This window comes from Heterodontus francisci, chromosome 34, assembly GCF_036365525.1.
Source record: "Heterodontus francisci isolate sHetFra1 chromosome 34, sHetFra1.hap1, whole genome shotgun sequence".
Lineage (NCBI taxonomy): Eukaryota > Metazoa > Chordata > Chondrichthyes > Heterodontiformes > Heterodontidae > Heterodontus > Heterodontus francisci.
The window spans coordinates 38,993,802-39,006,279 of NC_090404.1; the positions used below are offsets into that span (position 1 = coordinate 38,993,802).

The window sequence follows — 12,478 nt, forward strand, 5'->3', positions numbered from 1 at the left end:
GCTCTTAAACTCAATCCCCCTGTTAATGAAAGCCAACACACCATATGCCTTCTTAACAAACCTATCAACTTGGGTGGCACCTTTGAGGGATCTATGGACATGGACCCCAAGATCCCTCTGTTCCTCCACACTGCCAAGAATCCTGTCTTTAAGCCTGTATTCTGCATTCAAATTCGACCTTCCAAAATGAATCACTTCACACTTTTCCAGGTTGAACTCCATCTGCCACTTCTCAGCCCAGCTCTGCATCCTGTCAATGTCCCGTTGCAACCTACAACAGCCCTCCACACTATCCACAACTCCAGCAACCTTTGTGTCATCGGCAAAATTACTAACCCAACCTTCCACTACCTCATCCAAGTCATTTATAAAAATCACAAAGAGCAGAAGTCTCAGAACAGATCCCTGCGGAACACCACTGGTCACCGAGCTCCAGGCTGAATACTTTCCACCTACCACCACACTCTGTCTTCTATGGGCCAGCCAATTCTGTATCCAGACAGCCATATTTCCCTGTATCCCATGCCTCCTTACTTTCTGAATGAGCCTACCATGGGGAACCTTATCAAACGCCGTGCTAAAATCTATATACACCACATGCACTGCTCTTCCTTCATCAATGTGTTTTGTCACATCCTCAAAGAATTCAATAAGGCTTGTGAGGCATGACCTGCCCCTCACAAAGTCATGCTTATTATCTCTAATCAAACTATGCTTTTACAAATAATCATAAATCCTGTCTCTCAGAATCCTCTCCAATAATTTGCCCACCACCAACGTAAGACTGACTGGTCTGTAATTCCCAGGGTTATCCCTATTCCCTTTCTTGAACAAGGGAATAACATTTGCCACCCTCCAATCATCTTGTACCACTCCAGTGGACAGTGAGGACGCAAAGATCGTCAAAGTTCTCCCTGTGTCTGCGTGGGTTTCCTCCGGGTGCTCCGGTTTCCTCCCACATGCCAAAGACTTGCAGGTTGATAGGTTAATTGGCCATTATAAGTTGCCCCTAGTATAGGTAGGTGATAGGGAAATATAGGGACAGGTGGGAATGTGGTAGGAATATGGGATTAGTGTAGGATTAGTATAAATGGGTGGTTGATGGTCGGCACAGACTCGATGGGCCGACGGGCCTGTTTCAGTGCTGTATCTCTGAACTAAACTGAATCATCGCCAAAGCCGCGGCAAATTCTTCCCTCGTTTCCCGTAATAACCTTGGGTATATCCCTTATGGCCCCGGGGACTTATCTATCATCATGTCTTTCAAAATTTCCAGCACATCCTCCTGCTTAACATCAACCTGTTCGAGCATATCAGCCTGTTCCACGCTGTCCTCACAAACGACAAGGTCCCTCTCACTCGTGAATACTGAAGCAAAGGATTCATTAAGGACCTCCCCTACCTTTATTGTTCCTGAAATGTGGTGACAAGAACAGGACAGATTTGTGGCTAACCAGAGCTTTATAAAGGTTCACCATAATTGTACTGAGTACTTCTTTTTATTAAGCCTAAGATTCCTTATGCTTTACTAACTATTCTCTCAGTATATCTTGCCACCTTCAAAGATCTATGCACCAGCACTCCCAGGTCACTCTGTTCCAGCACACTCTTTAGAACTATGCTATGACGTCTACATTGCCTCTTCTTAATTCTTCTGTCAAAATGCATCACTTCACACTTGTGAGGATAAAATTCTATCTGCCACCATTCTGTCCATTCTACGATCCTATCTATGGCCTGTTGCAGCAGTTGGCAGGAAAAAAGTCAGAAGTGCAAGGGGAGAGCCAACTGCGTAACAGCCCCGACAACCAATTTTATCTGCAGCACATGTGGAAGAGTCTGTCACTCTCGAATTGGCCTTTTTCGCCACTCCAGGCGCTGTTCCACAAACCACTGACCACCTCCAGGCGCTTACCCATTGTCTCCCGAGACAAGGAGGCCAAAGAAGAAGATTGTTAATACTCCACACGTTAAGTCACAAAGCCTTAAGGCTTGTCTTTTTTACGTTGCTTGTCTCCTTCCCACTATTTTTCACTGTGGCCCTGTTTGATTCAGGCCCTTGATTTCTCTGCCTATCACTTTTCTTATTCCCCTTAATGTCTTTTGTTCTTGTCCTTGATTCCCCCTTCCTCTGACTCCTTGCAAAGTTTCCAATCCCCCTGCCATTTTAGTTCAATCCCCCCCAACCACTCGAGCAAACACTCCCCCTGGGATATACCTTTGTGTTAGGTAAGACGTCATCTCGTGGAGCATTTTCCCCCTCTTTCCCATTGCCTCCAGTTTAGCTCGGGCTCCTTGATCCCATACTAGGTCTAATGTTATTTTTATGTCAATTTCAGTCACTGTCACCTCTTGAAAACAGCTCTATTTTCCATGTTTGGTCAAGGTTGTAATGAAGTCTGGAATTGCGTGCCCCTGGTGGAACCCAAACTGAGCATCGGTCAACGATGTGTTACTGAGTAATTGTTTATTGATAGCACTGTCAACGATACCTTCCACAACTTTGCTGATGATTGTGAGTAGACTGATGGGGTCGTTAATGGGCGGATTGGACTTTTCCCGATTTTTGTAGACAGGACATAGCTGGGCAAATTGCGCATTGTCAGGAAGATGTGCGTTTTGCAATTATACTGAAACAGCGTCTCTCAGGCCACAGCTGGTTCTAGAGCACAGGTCTTCAGTATGACAGTTGGAATTGTGTCAGGGCCCATCGTGTTTTCTATATTCAGTGCTTTCACCCGTCTCTTGACAGCACGTGGATTTAATGGAATTCTCTCGAGGCTGGCATCAATGATGATAAGGACCAATCTTCTCTTCAACCCAGGACCGAATCCGCTTCCACCACACTCTCCGTATTGGACAAAGCTTTGGCCCCAGCACTGATCCACGAGTTGCAGTCTGATATCTTGAAAATGCTCCATTTATCCCTCCTCGTTGCTTTCTGTCTGTTTACCTCTAAGTCCTCCTTGCATGTTAATATATTACTTCAATTCCATGAGCCTTTATCTAATGTATTAATCTTACCAAATGCCTTTTGGAAATCCAATTATACTACATTCCTGCCCTTTCAGTTACATCCTCAGAATTCTGGAATAAATCTGTCAATCAAGATTTCCATTCGGTAAAAACATGTTGACTTTGTTTGATCAGACAATGATTTTCCAAGTGCTTGTTCATACTTCCTTCATGATAGATTCGGACATTTTCCAGACGACTGATGTTCAGCTAACTTGCCTACAATTCGCCATACTATGAGGGGAGCAATGTGGCTCCAGTGGCGCAATCGGTAAGCGCGTGGTACTTATACAGCAGTACAATTAATGAGCTATGCCGAGGTTGTGAGTTCGAGCCTCACCTGGAGCATAGACTTTTAGAAACGGGGTGCAATGAGAAACAGCTGTCCAGTGCAGAGAGCAGTCATTCATTAGTCTGAACTGGCCAGAAGAAGGGGAACAATAGAACTGTGATGTGACATCAAAGGAACAGGAGCCACGTGTGGTGAGAACACTGCAAAACTTCATAGTTATTTCCAGCAGAGAAGGAGACAACTCGGTCCATGCCATCTCTGCACAGAGCAACGCAGTCAGGCTCGATGCCCATAGCCCTGCAAGTCTGCTTTTCTCAGAATTTCTCCTGAAGGCATTGATAATTTCTGCTTCCACCACTCTTGTGGGCAGCGAGTTCCAGGTCATTATCACTTGAGATATAAAAACAGTGCTTCCTCATACTCCCCCACATCCTTTTTTTCCACAGAACTGGCAAATTGTGGTCACTACTCCTTGTGCAGTCTGTTAATGGGAACAATTTTTCCTTGTCTAACTTATCCAAGCCTGTCATAATCTGGTACACTGCTATTAAATCTCCCCTCAATCTCTTTTGTTCTAAGGAGAACAACCCCAGCTCTGCCAACCTAAAATAAAAGCAAAATACTGCGGATGCTAACCTAACCTTGTAACTAAAATGCTCCATCCCTGGAACCCTTCTGCTAAATCTCCTCTGAACTCTCTCAAGGACCCTCATATCAAAGAACATAGAACAGTACAGCACAGTACAGGCCCTTCGGCCCACGATGTTGTGCCGACTCTTTAACCTACCCTAAGATCAAACTACCTCCAAACCCTTCATTCTACCATCATCCATGTACCTATCCAAGAGTTGCTTAAATGTCCCTAATGTATCTGCTTCTACTACCACCGCTGGCAGTGCATTCCACGCACCCACCACTCTCCGTGTAAAGAACCTACCTCTGACATCTCCTCTAAACCTTCCTCCTGTCACCTTAAAGTTATGCCCCCTGGTGATAGCCCTTTCTGCCCTGGGAAAAAGTCTCTGGCTATCCACTCTATCTATGCCTCTCATCATCTTATACACCTCTATCAAGTCACCTCTCATCCTTCTTCGCTCCAATGAGAAAAGCCCCAGCTCCCTCAACCTTTCTGCATAAGACATGCCCTCTAGTCCAGGCAGCATCCTGGTAAATCTCCTCTGCAAACTCTCTAAAGCTTCCACATCCTTCTTATAATGAGGCGACCAGAACTGAACACAATATTCCAAGCGTGGTCTAACCAGGGCTTTATAGAGTTGCAGCATAACATCGCTGCTCTTAAACTCAATCCCCCTGTTAATGAAAGCCAACACACCATATGCCTTCTTAACAAACCTATCAACTTGGGTGGCACCTTTGAGGGATCTATGGACATGGACCCCAAGATCCCTCTGTTCCTCCACACTGCCAAGAATCCTGTCTTTAAGCCTGTATTCTGCATTCAAATTCGACCTTCCAAAATGAATCACTTCACACTTTTCCAGGTTGAACTCCATCTGCCACTTCTCAGCCCAGCTCTGCATCCTGTCAATGTCCCGTTGCAACCTACAACAGCCCTCCACACTATCCACAACTCCAGCAACCTTTGTGTCATCGGCAAAATTACTAACCCAACCTTCCACTTCCTCATCCAAGTCATTTATAAAAATCACAAAGAGCAGAAGTCTCAGAACAGATCCCTGCGGAACACCACTGGTCACCGAGCTCCAGGCTGAATACTTTCCACCTACTACCACACTCCGTCTTCTATGGGCCAGCCAATTCTGTATCCAGACAGCCAAATTTCCCTGTATCCCATGCCTCCTTACTTTCTGAATGAGCCTACCATGGGGAACCTTATCAAACGCCGTGCTAAAATCTATATACACCACATGCACTGCTCTTCCTTCATCAATGTGTTTTGTCACATCCTCAAAGAATTCAATAAGGCTTGTGAGGCATGACCTGCCCCTCACAAAGTCATGCTTATTATCTCTAATCAAACTATGCTTTTACAAATAATCATAAATCCTGTCTCTCAGAATCCTCTCCAATAATTTGCCCACCACCAACGTAAGACTGACTGGTCTGTAATTCCCAGGGTTATCCCTATTCCCTTTCTTGAACAAGGGAATAACATTTGCCACCCTCCAATCATCTTGTACCACTCCAGTGGACAGTGAGGACGCAAAGATCGTCAAAGTTCTCCCTGTGTCTGCGTGGGTTTCCTCCGGGTGCTCCGGTTTCCTCCCACATGCCAAAGACTTGCAGGTTGATAGGTTAATTGGCCATTATAAGTTGCCCCTAGTATAGGTAGGTGATAGGGAAATATAGGGACAGGTGGGGATGTGGTAGGAATATGGGATTAGTGTAGGATTACTATAAATGGGTGGTTGATGGTCGGCACAGACTCGATGGGCCGAAGGGCCTGTTTCAGTGCTGTATCTCTGAACTAAACTGAATCATCGCCAAAGCCACGGCAAGTTCTTCCCTCGCTTCCCGGAATAACCTTGGGTATATCCCTTATGGCCCCGGGGACTTATCTATCATCATGTCTTTCAAAATTTCCAGCACATCCTCCTGCTTAACATCAACCTGTTCGAGCATATCAGCCTGTTCCACGCTGTCCTCACAAACGACAAGGTCCCTCTCACTCGTGAATACTGAAGCAAAGGATTCATTAAGGACCTCCCCTACCTTTATTGTTCCTGAAATGTGGTGACAAGAACAGGACAGATTTGTGGCTAACCAGAGCTTTATAAAGGTTCACCATAATTGTACTGAGTACTTCTTTTTATTAAGCCTAAGATTCCTTATGCTTTACTAACTATTCTCTCAGTATATCTTGCCACCTTCAAAGATCTATGCACCAGCACTCCCAGGTCACTCTGTTCCAGCACACTCTTTAGAACTATGCTATGACGTCTACATTGCCTCTTCTTAATTCTTCTGTCAAAATGCATCACTTCACACTTGTGAGGATAAAATTCTATCTGCCACCATTCTGTCCATTCTACGATCCTATCTATGGCCTGTTGTAGCAGTTGGCAGGAAAAAAGTCAGAAGTGCAAGGGGAGAGCCAACTGCGTAACAGCCCCGACAACCAATTTTATCTGCAGCACATGTGGAAGAGTCTGTCACTCTCGAATTGGCCTTTTTCGCCACTCCAGACGCTGTTCCACAAACCACTGACCACCTCCAGGCGCTTACCCATTGTCTCCCGAGACAAGGAGGCCAAAGAAGAAGATTGTTAATACTCCACACGTTAAGTCACAAAGCCTTAAGGCTTGTCTTTTTTACGTTGCTTGTCTCCTTCCCACTATTTTTCACTGTGGCCCTGTTTGATTCAGGCCCTTGATTTCTCTGCCTATCACTTTTCTTATTCCCCTTAATGTCTTTTGTTCTTGTCCTTGATTCCCCCTTCCTCTGACTCCTTGCAAAGTTTCCAATCCCCCTGCCATTTTAGTTCAATCCCCCCCAACCACTCGAGCAAACACTCCCCCTGGGATATACCTTTGTGTTAGGTAAGACGTCATCTCGTGGAGCATTTTCCCCCTCTTTCCCATTGCCTCCAGTTTAGCTCGGGCTCCTTGATCCCATACTAGGTCTAATGTTATTTTTATGTCAATTTCAGTCACTGTCACCTCTTGAAAACAGCTCTATTTTCCATGTTTGGTCAAGGTTGTAATGAAGTCTGGAATTGCGTGCCCCTGGTGGAACCCAAACTGAGCATCGGTCAACGATGTGTTACTGAGTAATTGTTTATTGATAGCACTGTCAACGATACCTTCCACAACTTTGCTGATGATTGTGAGTAGACTGATGGGGTCGTTAATGGGCGGATTGGACTTTTCCCGATTTTTGTAGACAGGACATAGCTGGGCAAATTGCGCATTGTCAGGAAGATGTGCGTTTTGCAATTATACTGAAACAGCGTCTCTCAGGCCACAGCTGGTTCTAGAGCACAGGTCTTCAGTATGACAGTTGGAATTGTGTCAGGGCCCATCGTGTTTTCTATATTCAGTGCTTTCACCCGTCTCTTGACAGCACGTGGATTTAATGGAATTCTCTCGAGGCTGGCATCAATGATGATAAGGACCAATCTTCTCTTCAACCCAGGACCGAATCCGCTTCCACCACACTCTCCGTATTGGACAAAGCTTTGGCCCCAGCACTGATCCACGAGTTGCAGTCTGATATCTTGAAAATGCTCCATTTATCCCTCCTCGTTGCTTTCTGTCTGTTTACCTCTAAGTCCTCCTTGCATGTTAATATATTACTTCAATTCCATGAGCCTTTATCTAATGTATTAATCTTACCAAATGCCTTTTGGAAATCCAATTATACTACATTCCTGCCCTTTCAGTTACATCCTCAGAATTCTGGAATAAATCTGTCAATCAAGATTTCCATTCGGTAAAAACATGTTGACTTTGTTTGATCAGACAATGATTTTCCAAGTGCTTGTTCATACTTCCTTCATGATAGATTCGGACATTTTCCAGACGACTGATGTTCAGCTAACTTGCCTACAATTCGCCATACTATGAGGGGAGCAATGTGGCTCCAGTGGCGCAATCGGTAAGCGCGTGGTACTTATACAGCAGTACAATTAATGAGCTATGCCGAGGTTGTGAGTTCGAGCCTCACCTGGAGCATAGACTTTTAGAAACGGGGTGCAATGAGAAACAGCTGTCCAGTGCAGAGAGCAGTCATTCATTAGTCTGAACTGGCCAGAAGAAGGGGAACAATGGAACTGTGATGTGACATCAAAGGAACAGGAGCCACGTGTGGTGAGAACACTGCAAAACTTCATAGTTATTTCCAGCAGAGAAGGAGACAACTCGGTCCATGCCATCTCTGCACAGAGCAACGCAGTCAGGCTCGATGCCCATAGCCCTGCAAGTCTGCTTTTCTCAGAATTTCTCCTGAAGGCATTGATAATTTCTGCTTCCACCACTCTTGTGGGCAGCGAGTTCCAGGTCATTATCACTTGAGATATAAAAACAGTGCTTCCTCATACTCCCCCACATCCTTTTTTTCCACAGAACTGGCAAATTGTGGTCACTACTCCTTGTGCAGTCTGTTAATGGGAACAATTTTTCCTTGTCTAACTTATCCAAGCCTGTCATAATCTGGTACACTGCTATTAAATCTCCCCTCAATCTCTTTTGTTCTAAGGAGAACAACCCCAGCTCTGCCAACCTAAAATAAAAGCAAAATACTGCGGATGCTAACCTAACCTTGTAACTAAAATGCTCCATCCCTGGAACCCTTCTGCTAAATCTCCTCTGAACTCTCTCAAGGACCCTCATATCAAAGAACATAGAACAGTACAGCACAGTACAGGCCCTTCGGCCCACGATGTTGTGCCGACTCTTTAACCTACCCTAAGATCAAACTACCTCCAAACCCTTCATTCTACCATCATCCATGTACCTATCCAAGAGTTGCTTAAATGTCCCTAATGTATCTGCTTCTACTACCACCGCTGGCAGTGCATTCCACGCACCCACCACTCTCCGTGTAAAGAACCTACCTCTGACATCTCCTCTAAACCTTCCTCCTGTCACCTTAAAATTATGCCCCCTGGTGATAGCCCTTTCTGCCCTGGGAAAAAGTCTCTGGCTATCCACTCTATCTATGCCTCTCATCATCTTATACACCTCTATCAAGTCACCTCTCATCCTTCTTCGCTCCAATGAGAAAAGCCCCAGCTCCCTCAACCTTTCTGCATAAGACATGCCCTCTAGTCCAGGCAGCATCCTGGTAAATCTCCTCTGCAAACTCTCTAAAGCTTCCACATCCTTCTTATAATGAGGCGACCAGAACTGAACACAATATTCCAAGCGTGGTCTAACCAGGGCTTTATAGAGTTGCAGCATAACATCGCTGCTCTTAAACTCAATCCCCCTGTTAATGAAAGCCAACACACCATATGCCTTCTTAACAAACCTATCAACTTGGGTGGCACCTTTGAGGGATCTATGGACATGGACCCCAAGATCCCTCTGTTCCTCCACACTGCCAAGAATCCTGTCTTTAAGCCTGTATTCTGCATTCAAATTCGACCTTCCAAAATGAATCACTTCACACTTTTCCAGGTTGAACTCCATCTGCCACTTCTCAGCCCAGCTCTGCATCCTGTCAATGTCCCGTTGCAACCTACAACAGCCCTCCACACTATCCACAACTCCAGCAACCTTTGTGTCATCGGCAAAATTACTAACCCAACCTTCCACTTCCTCATCCAAGTCATTTATAAAAATCACAAAGAGCAGAAGTCTCAGAACAGATCCCTGCGGAACACCACTGGTCACCGAGCTCCAGGCTGAATACTTTCCACCTACTACCACACTCCGTCTTCTATGGGCCAGCCAATTCTGTATCCAGACAGCCAAATTTCCCTGTATCCCATGCCTCCTTACTTTCTGAATGAGCCTACCATGGGGAACCTTATCAAACGCCGTGCTAAAATCTATATACACCACATGCACTGCTCTTCCTTCATCAATGTGTTTTGTCACATCCTCAAAGAATTCAATAAGGCTTGTGAGGCATGACCTGCCCCTCACAAAGTCATGCTTATTATCTCTAATCAAACTATGCTTTTACAAATAATCATAAATCCTGTCTCTCAGAATCCTCTCCAATAATTTGCCCACCACCAACGTAAGACTGACTGGTCTGTAATTCCCAGGGTTATCCCTATTCCCTTTCTTGAACAAGGGAATAACATTTGCCACCCTCCAATCATCTTGTACCACTCCAGTGGACAGTGAGGACGCAAAGATCGTCAAAGTTCTCCCTGTGTCTGCGTGGGTTTCCTCCGGGTGCTCCGGTTTCCTCCCACATGCCAAAGACTTGCAGGTTGATAGGTTAATTGGCCATTATAAGTTGCCCCTAGTATAGGTAGGTGATAGGGAAATATAGGGACAGGTGGGGATGTGGTAGGAATATGGGATTAGTGTAGGATTACTATAAATGGGTGGTTGATGGTCGGCACAGACTCGATGGGCCGAAGGGCCTGTTTCAGTGCTGTATCTCTGAACTAAACTGAATCATCGCAAAAGCCACGGCAAGTTCTTCCCTCGCTTCCCGGAATAACCTTGGGTATATCCCTTATGGCCCCGGGGACTTATCTATCATCATGTCTTTCAAAATTTCCAGCACATCCTCCTGCTTAACATCAACCTGTTCGAGCATATCAGCCTGTTCCACGCTGTCCTCACAAACGACAAGGTCCCTCTCACTCGTGAATACTGAAGCAAAGGATTCATTAAGGACCTCCCCTACCTTTATTGTTCCTGAAATGTGGTGACAAGAACAGGACAGATTTGTGGCTAACCAGAGCTTTATAAAGGTTCACCATAATTGTACTGAGTACTTCTTTTTATTAAGCCTAAGATTCCTTATGCTTTACTAACTATTCTCTCAGTATATCTTGCCACCTTCAAAGATCTATGCACCAGCACTCCCAGGTCACTCTGTTCCAGCACACTCTTTAGAACTATGCTATGACGTCTACATTGCCTCTTCTTAATTCTTCTGTCAAAATGCATCACTTCACACTTGTGAGGATAAAATTCTATCTGCCACCATTCTGTCCATTCTACGATCCTATCTATGGCCTGTTGTAGCAGTTGGCAGGAAAAAAGTCAGAAGTGCAAGGGGAGAGCCAACTGCGTAACAGCCCCGACAACCAATTTTATCTGCAGCACATGTGGAAGAGTCTGTCACTCTCGAATTGGCCTTTTTCGCCACTCCAGACGCTGTTCCACAAACCACTGACCACCTCCAGGCGCTTACCCATTGTCTCCCGAGACAAGGAGGCCAAAGAAGAAGATTGTTAATACTCCACACGTTAAGTCACAAAGCCTTAAGGCTTGTCTTTTTTACGTTGCTTGTCTCCTTCCCACTATTTTTCACTGTGGCCCTGTTTGATTCAGGCCCTTGATTTCTCTGCCTATCACTTTTCTTATTCCCCTTAATGTCTTTTGTTCTTGTCCTTGATTCCCCCTTCCTCTGACTCCTTGCAAAGTTTCCAATCCCCCTGCCATTTTAGTTCAATCCCCCCCAACCACTCGAGCAAACACTCCCCCTGGGATATACCTTTGTGTTAGGTAAGACGTCATCTCGTGGAGCATTTTCCCCCTCTTTCCCATTGCCTCCAGTTTAGCTCGGGCTCCTTGATCCCATACTAGGTCTAATGTTATTTTTATGTCAATTTCAGTCACTGTCACCTCTTGAAAACAGCTCTATTTTCCATGTTTGGTCAAGGTTGTAATGAAGTCTGGAATTGCGTGCCCCTGGTGGAACCCAAACTGAGCATCGGTCAACGATGTGTTACTGAGTAATTGTTTATTGATAGCACTGTCAACGATACCTTCCACAACTTTGCTGATGATTGTGAGTAGACTGATGGGGTCGTTAATGGGCGGATTGGACTTTTCCCGATTTTTGTAGACAGGACATAGCTGGGCAAATTGCGCATTGTCAGGAAGATGTGCGTTTTGCAATTGTACGGAAACAGCGTCTCTCAGGCCACAGCTGGTTCTAGAGCACAGGTCTTCAGTATGACAGTTGGAATTGTGTCAGGGCCCATCGTGTTTTCTATATTCAGTGCTTTCACCCGTCTCTTGACAGCACGTGGATTTAATGGAATTCTCTCGAGGCTGGCATCAATGATGATAAGGACCAATCTTCTCTTCAACCCAGGACCGAATCCGCTTCCACCACACTCTCCGTATTGGACAAAGCTTTGGCCCCAGCACTGATCCTTGAGGCACTCCACGAGTTGCAGTCTGATATCTTGAAAATGCTCCATTTATCCCTCCTCGTTGCTTTCTGTCTGTTTACCTCTAAGTCCTCCTTGCATGTTAATATATTACTTCAATTCCATGAGCCTTTATCTAATGTATTAATCTTACCAAATGCCTTTTGGAAATCCAATTATACTACATTCCTGCCCTTTCAGTTACATCCTCAGAATTCTGGAATAAATCTGTCAATCAAGATTTCCAATCGGTAAAAACATGTTGACTTTGTTTGATCAGACAATGATTTTCCAAGTGCTTGTTCATACTTCCTTCATGATAGATTCGGACATTTTCTAGACGACTGATGTTCAGCTAACTTGCCTACAATTCGCCATACTATGAGGGGAGCAATGTG

At 45.1% G+C, this 12,478-nt stretch overlaps 2 non-coding genes across 2 annotated transcripts; both read left to right on the forward strand.

Annotated features, from left to right (window-relative positions):
- The first annotated feature begins 3,268 nt into the window (after positions 1-3,268).
- On the forward strand, positions 3,269-3,363 carry trnai-uau (transfer RNA isoleucine (anticodon UAU)). The gene is made up of 2 exons: positions 3,269-3,306; positions 3,328-3,363. It is a non-coding gene; the product is annotated as a tRNA-Ile (tRNA).
- A 4,504-nt stretch (positions 3,364-7,867) lies between these two features.
- On the forward strand, positions 7,868-7,962 carry trnai-uau (transfer RNA isoleucine (anticodon UAU)). The gene is made up of 2 exons: positions 7,868-7,905; positions 7,927-7,962. It is a non-coding gene; the product is annotated as a tRNA-Ile (tRNA).
- The last annotated feature ends 4,516 nt before the right edge of the window (positions 7,963-12,478 follow it).